Source organism: Saccostrea cucullata, unplaced genomic scaffold (genome assembly GCF_032062105.1).
Source record: "Saccostrea cucullata isolate Sc308-1 unplaced genomic scaffold, CSIRO_AGI_Scuc_v1 ctg14464, whole genome shotgun sequence".
In the NCBI taxonomy this organism is placed as follows: domain Eukaryota; kingdom Metazoa; phylum Mollusca; class Bivalvia; order Ostreida; family Ostreidae; genus Saccostrea; species Saccostrea cuccullata.
In genome coordinates this window covers 25177-36440 of record NW_026928715.1, presented here as the reverse complement: position 1 = coordinate 36440, position 11264 = coordinate 25177, and positions in this window count along the sequence as shown.

Sequence of the window (11264 nt, the reverse complement as noted above, 5' to 3'; positions counted from 1 at the left end):
TCATATGCTGATAGATATTAATGAGAGCTATGCAACTGCATCAACATTTTTTGACCTTGACCTTTTTTTGACCTCACTTTTCTCAAATTAGTGTTTAGTTCAGTTTTAAACATACCATTCAAGATGGTGTTATCAAACTTCACATGTTGATACAAACTTGCACGGATGATGCATCTAGGGATGAACACTACCAGACTTGCTTCGGATGCTGGATCTGACCTACATTTTCCAGATGAATGACCTGGTTAAAGTTTTTGGAGCAGGTCCATTCCTAAGGAACTATAAGCCCTACTTTGACCAAACTTGCATGGATGATGCATCTAAGGATGGACACTACCCGACTTGCTTCGGATGCTGGATCTCTGACCTATATTTTCATTCCCAAGTAACTATAAGTCGCCCTACCTGAACCAAACTTGCATGGATGAGGCATCTAGGGATGGACACTACCAGACTTGCTTCGGATGCTGGATCTGACCTACCTTTTTTTCCCTAGTAACTATAAGCCCTACCTGAACCAAACTGATCAAATTTTATACACATACAAATTTTCATGTTGCTTTACTAATATATCCTCGGCAGGGCATTCATGTCCTATGGACATATTTCTAGTTAGCTTCTTCTCTTAAACCACAGAACCAATATCAACCTAATTTGGTATACAGCATCTATGGGTGAAGGGGAATATAAATTGTGAATTTCATGGTCCCTGCCACCACCACCCCCCCCCCCCCCCCCGGGGGGTGGGTGGGGCCAAAACCACTAAAATTATTGCAATCTTTAAAAATCTTCTTCTTTACTCGGGGACATCAAGCAGGCAAAATGTTGGCATGAATGTCTTGAGCATCGATTCCTTTACCAAAATTGTGAATTTCATGGCCCTAGGGTCAGGGGTTATGGTGCTAGGGCGGGGCTATATATATTATATAGTGAAAATGCATTATTTCTTTAAAAATCTTCTATGCTCCTGGATATTAAATAAACTAAGTACATAGTTATGATGAGCAGGAGTGCCTCTTCCAAAATTGTAAATTTTATGGCCCCAAGGTCTGGGGTTCTGGTGTTAGGGCGGGGCTCTATTGATTATGTAGTGAAAATGTATTTATTCTTTGAAAATCTTGTTCTCTGCTTCTGGGTATTAAATTACCTACCTAAGCACATAGATATGATGAGCAAGAGTGCCTCTTCCAAATTGTGAATTTTATGATCCCAGGGTCATGATCAGGGGTTCTGGTGTTAGGGCCGGGCTCTGTTGATTGTGTAGTAAAAATGCATTTATTCTTTGAAAATCTTCTGAAGTTCTTCTCTGCTTCTGGGTATCAAATTAACAAACTAAGCATATAGTTATGAGTGCCTCTTCCGAAACTGTGAATTTTATGGCCCCAGGGTTAGGGGTTCTGGTGTTAGGGCGGGGCTTTATTGATTATATATGAAAATACATTAATTCCTTGAAAATATTTTCCTTTGATCCTAGGTTTTATGCCGATGATCCAAGTATATATATTTATGATGAAGAAAGGTGCATCTAGCAAAATGGTTATTTTTTTACGCCGCCCCCCCCCCCCCCCGAGTCGGGTGGGGTGGGGTGGGGGGGGGTACATAGTCTGAAAATAAATTAATGCTTTAAAATCTGCTCTTTGGTATTAATCAACGATTTTATGATAAAATTTGCAAAATTTTGAAATATGTGGCCCCAGGGTCAGTGGTTCCCATGTGGAGAGATGCCCAGATAGCATGACTATGTTGGGCCAACGTTGGCGCACAGTTGTTGACTGCGTTGGTCCAACGTTGGCTACCTAACGTTGGCCCAATGCAAGTTTGCTCATCGGCCCTACGTTGGCCCAACATGTTGGCCCAACGTTGGCACAACGTTAGCCTATTTTATTACAGCATTTGGTCTACGTTGGCCCAACATTGGCCCAACGTCAATTACCAGCAGTGATTTTATCAACAATGGCCCAACATTGGCCCAACGCACTTTTTGTGTTGGCCCAACAATGGCCCAACGTTTGTTCGCCAACATACCATCGGTGGCTCAATGGGGGTCCAGTGTCCGGTACCTGTGTTGGTCAAACAATGGTCCATTATTATTTTACGGATAGTTATTTTTTCAACGTAGGGCCAACAGAGGCCCAACCTATCCTATATAAATAATGATTTCCATTCAAAATTAAGCCATCTTGACAAAATTAATAACTAGCTAATGTTGACAATGAGGCAAAAGAAAAAAGTGATAAACTGTACAATTTATTTGTTAGTTTCTAACAAATTCTGTTAAGTTTGCTTCAATATTATAACAATAATTAAACAAAAACATTGCCAAAGCTTATAGAGTTTAAGAATAAATAATAATACGTCTTGCTTTCACGTTTCTGCCTTAAAATGTATTCAAGATGTCGATTTATACTCCACACTTCCTCTGCATCACTTGCTTCTACGATTGACTGGATTCGGCACACAGTCAAATCTAAAACGTTTAATATAATGAGGGAGTTGAAATTTCAATTTCAAACACAATCTTCTTTCAAACATCATCTAACATCAATTCCAGAACCATCCCTTTGTTCACAAAAACTTTTAAAATCCCATAACTATAGAATATAAAGGAGCTTAAAGTTCACAACACAACTTGGCAATATTTGAATTTTAATTTTTATCAATCCCCCTTTTCAGTAAAATATTGTTTAAAGACACAAATAGTATAATCCAAGAGCATTTGAAACGTCATTCTTTAGTCTTGTTCGGATTGCAGTTGTTTTTCACATATTCACTTTTTTCCCATTTTCTTCCTCCTTCTTCATTGTCACCAATGAACCAGTATGAAGTTCTATATCTGCGGCAAATTAATGCACACTGACACAGCACATTTCCCCATCTAAGAACAATATATAGCTGTTAAGAAAAGTGAATATATTAATATCTTTCAAAATTGATGAAATATTTATTTTTTTGATTAACTCATGATGCATTTAACCCTGTTTAAATACAAAAGAATTTACCATTAAACACACCTTACCATATATACTGAAATTTTCTTATCTATTTCATTTCTCGTCATGATATACAATGTAAGATATCATGTCTTTCATATAAACTAAATCATTTTATAAAAGAAGTAGATATAGTTTTCAAATATAATAATACTTTACTTACATTTCATTTAGGACTTCGCCGTTAGCCGTTGTGTGCACCAATTTTTTTAAAATCCCAACCTTGCTGTAACTTCCTCTGCATTTTGAGTTTATCAGCCAGCTGTGGGTAATTAAACTTGACAGCTCTCCACATATTTTGGTGGTTTAAATTTGCTGCGACTCTTTCAGTTTTAGCGACTCGCCTAACTTTTGTTTGAATGCAATTATAAAGCTGGCTGGGTTATCTTGATTTATGCGTCATTCACATCCCGTCCCTGGGAACTTTTAGTTTCCATATTATGCTAACTTTTATTCGGTCGCTTATATATTACCAGGTAAACTAATGTAAGAAAAACTTTTATTTAGTCTCCTTTTATAATGACTTTTCGTTAATTGTATACGAGAGAAACAAATCTTACAATTACACTCAAAGTTTAAGGTTAATTAAGATTTCAAAATTTATAAACAGACACTATATAGAGAAGATTTTTTGAGAAGTGGATACTAATAACAGGAAAGTATAATTGTCTTGTCATCAATAAACCATAGTGAGTTTAGTCTCATTGCTATGGTAGAAATTAATGATCTTTTCATAAAAGCCTAGTGTATAACAAACACTGGGCCAACATTGGGCCAACGTAATGCTCCCAACTCATGCACATCATCCTTTCGTTTGCAATCTAACTGTTGGCCCAACGTTGGCCCAATGTACTTATTCTAACTATAAAAGAACACTTAAAACAAACACTCAAGCTTACATTGGGCCAACGTTGGGCCAACATACTGCTACCAGATTAAGCTGACAGTTTGGTTAAGGTTGCATTACAAACGTTGGGCCAACAGTGGGCCAACATTGAACCCCAACTTCATTAGAAAATATAACGAAACGAAATTAGTTGATGTTGGACCAACGTTGGGCCAACGTAAGAAACCCAACATGGTTGGGTACTAAAGAGGTTATTCACATGTTAACGTTGGTCCAACGTTGGCCCAACATTGTCTTCCCAACGCCAACTAAATACCAACCGTACAACCTTTAGCCAACGTTGGCCCAACGTAGTCATGCTGTCTGGGTGCTTCCTTGTAAGAATTTTGCTGTAAATGAATGCATCACGTCAACATGATGAATAGGCTGTCGTATATAGCATTCCATACCTAAAATTTCTCAATTTCGTTTCAATTTCTTTTTAAAATATGATTGACAATCATGTTGTCCTCAGTTGAGACTAGTTTTGTGGTGTTTTTTAACCATAGGTTTAAAAAAAATACGCACAAATAATGTATTTTATTTTCATTAGATTTTTTTTTTATTTAAAAAGTCTAACCAGCCTTCCTTTACCCATTTTATCAGATATTCATAAAATGCATTCATTTACAGCAAACTTTTAACTCGAAAACAACTTATTTGGATATAAATATTTTTTTTTTATTTTTTTTAAAAAAATACAAAAGAATTCATATAAAATATGTAAAAGCGGTCTAATATCGGCCATTCAATGCTGAAACCATTGTTCAAAAAGGATGACTTAAAGATCTATAAAATAAACAGTTGGTGTGGCATTCCACCTTATTAGTTAAGGATGCAAACATACCACCAACAAATTTTCTTATCTCCTACACAGAAGAGTTATAATGATATCTTAAAATTTTTTTTTAGAAATGTGTGAAGTTTTCTTACTGCAAAGTTTTTGGGGACAGTTTTAATTTCTAAATTACACCTTTTATTGAAAGAAATTTATGATTTGAACACTTGCGACAAATACGAGGGTGCTTCAACAACGCCGCTATGACCACTTAACCACGAAGTCGCACGTACATTGCCCTTTAAATAACAAACAGTTCTATATGTATATCAAAGACACAATTGGGATTGGAGTTTTTGAGAATATGTTCCGAAATTTAAGTAGGTAAACTAGTGTTTTTATATTGAGTGGGTCCAACCATTCGTACCATTTTTTTTTTTTGAAAGTGGTAAGAGATACATCCTTCCATATTCTTTCAATAATTGTTTACCAAAAAATGGTACGAAGACCCATATATATATATATATATATATATATATATATATATATATATATATATATATATATATATATATATATATATATATATATATTTGATTGAGGTTTTATCTTTACTGTATGCATGTGGATATAAATAATACTTGAATTTATCAAAGATGTGGAATTTGTAAGATTTTTAGATTAATATTTTACTCGCCCTTGCATAGGTATATGACTCGCCTAATTCCCCAGATTCAAATTTGGGAGAAAAAAGTTTGACATGTGTTATTTATCCTCTAACATCAGACAAATGTACAACTTTTTGATTCATATGGTTGAAAAAGAATCAAGTCATTAAAAACATAGTAATTCTGATCTCCGTTTATAGTCTTCAAGGCGTAATGAAATACTAATAATCTTAATGAAAATGTAAAAAAAAAAAAAAAAAAAAAAAAAAAAAAAATTCTCGAATTTAAAAAAAATAAAAAGTTGGAACCCTGTTCAAATCCTCAAATTTGCATTCCAGATTGGAGTTTGAAGGGAAAAATCTGTAAATGAAAAATTAGGATTGTTGTTTTGAACATAAAAATTATTTTATTGTTTAATTCATACAAAGGGATTGGTAACAAATTCTTGCCACTTGGAAAAACCTTTCACATGTAACTAACTTACTTGTTTACATAGTTATGAAAATGGTATTTGACCAGCAAAACTATTATTTTTACTCAAATTTTGAGTCACCATGGAAATCACAGTAAGTTAAGAAATAAAGCTTCTATATCTAAAAAAAAATTCAAACAATAACATTTAAGGAATATTTCGACAAAGTATATAGGCGTAGGAAGCAAATTGAAAGGGGGCGTATTGAAAGTTGGAGAGGGGGGCTTAACCAACGAAAAAGGTCAGCCCCAGTTTTCAATGCCTATATTATGTCTATCTTTGCAAAAAAAGGGGGAGTAATAGCTAGGCACCTGTTGTCATGGCAACACAAACAAACAAAAAGACACGACCACCACCCAAAAAAACTGTGTTGGGTGCACTCCAACAAACTAGTTACATGTGAATTTAGACAAAAGCATTTAATTTTTAAGAGCATCGGTTTACTGTATCTTTTAAATTTGTCTTTACCAAATTTCTGTCTTATTTGTCTTTAAAATTCAATAATTTCTTAAACTTTTATAAAATAGTCATTTGTTGTTGAATAAAACGCATGAATCCATTAAAAGTTCATTGGTTTCTTGATAAGAAACAGCCATTCCAAGAAATCCTCTAAAGCTTAATCAGAATATAATCCGAGGGACCCCTATAAGTATCAATGGCTTCTGTCACTTTGGCTCACTCGTTCATGTGTCCCGACTCTCTGGCGACCACAATCTCTCTTTATACCCCAACTTGAAAAGTGGGAGGGTATAATTAATATAGTAATCGGGATGTCCGGTCGGTCGTCTGTTTTGCTTTGGGTTACCCATCCCTTATACCACTTAATGAATGTTAATGAAACTTCCACAGATTCTTTGTTACATATTTCGGCTTTCCCAAAGCAAAACATACTTATTTCATGTCTCCGATAACAATACATGGAGTTTGCCATTATAATGGATTTGGAGGTGGAGATATATCTCAAGATACATGTAATAAAATATTGCTTTCAGGGATCTGAACTATTTTCACAAGAAGATGTCTATAGGCTACACATCGTCGCAAACTACGGCCAAAATGCACGATCCTCTCCCATTCTGGCCGTCTAGGAGAGAGCGGACTCCGAACCATGGCTTGAGACGATGTAAGACGCAATGCTCAGATTGATTGATTGTATACTGTTTAACGTCCCTCTCCAGAATATTTCACTGATATGGAGACGTCACCATTGCCGGTGAAGGGCTGCAAATTTAGGCCTTTGCTCGGCACTTACGGCCTTTGAGCAGGGAGGGATCTTTATCGTGACACACCTGCTGTGACACGGGGCCTCGGTTTATACGGTCTCATCCGAAGGACCACCCTATTTAGTCGCCTTTTACGACAAGCAAGGGGGTACTGAGGACCTATTCTAATCCGGATCCCCACGGGCTCAGTTCAGCTCCACCAAGTCAACCTTAGAACTTTGTGAATCTGTAGAGGCACCTGTTGTAAAAAGATAAGAGTGGACTGCATGGTTAATCGTCTTAAACGACAACAAAATAATCAAATTACTTTATAAATGAAATAACAAGAGGCCCACAGGCCACATCGCTCATGCACCTGAGTAACTTTGGCCATGATATTCTTTACAAGATTTCCCCTTTGTAATATCTATTATGACCCTGCCCTACTAAGGTTCATAATTTGGAGAATGCAGAATCTACACTACCCCAGGATACTTTCTTGTAAGTTTCAGCTGATCTGGCCCATCAGTTCTTGAGAAAAAGATTTTAAACAAAAATTCCTACATAATTTCAATGCTAACAATTGAATTCCCTATTGTAGCTTCACTCTACCCCCGGGGGTCATGAATTTAACAATTTAGAATTTAAACTACTCAAGGATGCCTCTACATAGGTTTCAGCTTATCTGGCCCATCGGTTCTTAAGAAAAAGATTTTTAACAAAAATTCCTACATATTTTCATGCTAAAAATTTGATTCACTATTGTAGCCCCCCCTAACCCCGGGGTCATGATTTTAATAATTTAGAATCTACATTACCCCAGGATGCATCTTTTTAAGTTTCAGCTTTTCTGGCCCAGTGGATCTTCAGAAGAAGATTTTTTAATGACTGCCCTATTTTTGTCTTTTTTTTTATTATCTCCCCATGCTAGTGGACTTGGTTTATTTTAACAACTTAATATCCCCTTTACCTAATACTGCTTTGTACTAAGTTTGATTAAAATTGGCCAAGTTGTTTTTTTAGAGGAAATTGAATGTGTGAAAAGTTTACAGACGGACGGACTTACGTACGACGGACAACGGGTGATCAGAAAAGCTCACTTGACCTTTAAATTCAGATGAGCTAAAAACTGTCAAAAATCTTTTTAGAATGCTATATAGATATCATCTCTTAAATAAAAAAAAACAAGCTTATTCAGAAAATTTGTGTCCGGCGCTTAAGAAAAATAAGAGCATGCGTGGATCTAGGGAAGGGCCGGCGGGGCCATCGGGAGCTATGTAACAGAATTTCATAACAAAAGCTTAAAAGTTTCTCGGGATATCGCGCGGAAAAGAGTGTTAAAACAGACAGAATTTATTACCTTGACCTTTCACCTTTCGACCTCAAAACAAACTCCAGATATCCCGTGGAAACGAAAGTGTTACAGACAGATCGACAGACAACTAGACCTTTATACGGACGGACAAACGAAAGTGTTAAAGACAGACGTACGGACGGACAAACGAAAGTGTTACAGACAGACAGAAAGACGGACGGACAGACGGACATCTCGATCACTATATAACCCACCCCCACTTCCCCGCTTTTAGTTTCAAGCAGGGAATATAGATACTTTGTACAAAATCCCTCAGTAAGTTTTAGAACTGAAGAGGACCTTCTTTCTTTGCTTTTCTTAATTTTTTTTAATTTGAAAAAAAATCGCGAATTGACATTTAATCTCTTTACATGTTAGCAATAAATATAAATACTTGTTGCTGTATTTTGTACGTATTACACTTTGAGTACATTCCCATTTTCCTCGTGAATAAAAAAGAGAATTTATGCATTTTACTGGATTTTCCCGCAATTTTAAAGGTTTTTACCTTTATTTTTATACCCCCGATAATTATATGTATAAATGTGTAATGTGAAAACCCTATCTCTTCTCAATCAAAATTTATGATCGAGGGTAAATTTTTGAAAAGTAGGTCAAACTTGAAGGCCAAGTTTACAGGGTCAAAAATCATGCATCTCTTCTCATTCAAAAGTTTTGGTCAATTTAAAGTAATATTTAAATTTTTGAAAAGTAGGCCAAACTTCAAGGTCACGGGGTCAAAAATCATAGTGTATTTAGAAAGGTCATGTCGCGGGCAATGCACATACATTGTATATAGTATGAAAGTTTATCTCTTCTCATTCAAAAGATATGACGAATGTTAAATACTGAGTATTTTGTGACAGACTGACAGACGGACAATCGAATGAGATTTAAATTCCTCTCACTTTCTCGAAAGCGGGGGACAATAAAGGTTATAGATCTAGATATGTCCAACATGATCTTACATGTAACAGTTTTGGAAAGTTATTTCACTTGCAACCGATTTCCACTCAAGTGAACATTACATTCAAGCACATAGAATCTGGGGTTTGTAGTTGAAAGTTGCAGGGATCTGCTCCCTCCCCCCGGCTTTTTCTGAACATACATTTTACTATGGAATGTGCAACAAATTGAAAGTCTGGGGCCCGTTTTACAAAAGGTCATGCGACTTTAAAGACTAAATTTAATTCTTCATATTACTTTTTAATTACCATTATCTCGAGAAATACTTTTTTAAATGGAATGTGGTAAGATATTTTTTCACAAACAATATCAAAGAGAATGGTTTATTCTGCAAAATTTTACGATCACATGAAATTTTTAGTCTTAGTCCCAACTCCCAAGTTCTTTTGTAAAACGGGCCCCTGGTTCCACGCCTCAACACTCTGCCCAATAATGAATTCAACTTAACGTTGAGGGAGCAAGTCAAAGATAAATCTGCCAAATTTATTCTTATAATGCCACAATTAATTAAAAGGAAGTAGATAAATTATATGCGTGCCTAACATATTTCTTTTCTATATCGCACCTTTAAGTAGACTTAAAAATTCTAAATAAATAAAACTGGTTTTCTTTATTTTTGTAAAATGTAAGATGGCATTACATGTAATTGCACAGAGGCGTAGTCACAAACTTAAAAGTGGGGGGGGGGGCTCAACTCCAGAAATTCTTGCGACGTGTCTGTGGAGGAAGAAGGGGGCTATACCTACGAAGCAATGTTTAATGTCTATATTAAGTATCTGGGGGTAAAAGTAGGGGGTGAGTCCCACCTAGCCCCCCCCCGGGTTCCGGCGCCTATAATTAAAGATTCGGAGGTTTGACAAAACGTACTTTGTGACTATGTGTTAAACAAAAAATGCGATTCAGCAAATAGGTAATGACTTTCAGATGTCAACACACAGGGCAGTTTGTGATTCTCATTTAAATTAATTTTATTAGATAACAGATGCTGAGTGAAACAGAAAACGTCTAAACTTAAAATGACCCGCACTTCCCTAGCTACTGGTGAACGCAAGAGGTCTTGACAGATTTAATTACTACATTACATTACTACATATATATTATACAACTATTACTTGAAGAGAAATGCTCACTCAGTTGTTGTTGAAAATAAAATACATTTGCCATAAAATGAGGTTTAATTTTTTTCAACATAGCTGTGATTTTGTTCTAAATGGGGGGGGGGGGGGGCACAGACATACTCTTGCCCCCAGATTGAAAGGGGGGGCTAGTGCCCCCTCTGCCCCCCCCCCCCCCCCCCCCGTATGACTACGCCTATGTTGCATGCTTAAGGTAGTCCGATCCTCAGGTTTATGAAATTAGTAGTTAAGTAATCAAAAATACTCATAAAAGTATCTCTGAATCCACAAAGTTATGTAAATTTATTCACAATATTTCTTTAAAATTAAAGATTAAAGTTAATCATATCATGTAGGGAAAATTGTCAAATCTCCAATATTTTTTGCAAAAAACGCGAATTGGAATATTAGCAATGCATTTTCTAATTGCAAATTGATCAACAAATATATTTTAGGTTAAAGTCATATACGCTAGTTATGAACGCCGAATTTTGTGTGAAACAAAATGATTAATGATTTAAAACACATGAAGTGTAATGAAAAATAATACTTTCCCAAAAATTGTACTATAGATGTCGTTGTAATAACAAAACAATTAAACATATCTAGGAATTAAGAATTCAGTCTTTTCATGAATATTGATGAAGGAAGTGCGTAAACAGTAGGCCTATATATAGAAACACATGTCCATGGGAAATCACAGACAACGGGGTATGTTGCATTTTGACAACAATTATTAATATAAGGTCAATATGCGTCATAACAGAGAAGATTGTTGATAATGAATACATTAAAAGATCAGTACCATTAAGAGTAAGACGCTTGCCATCCAC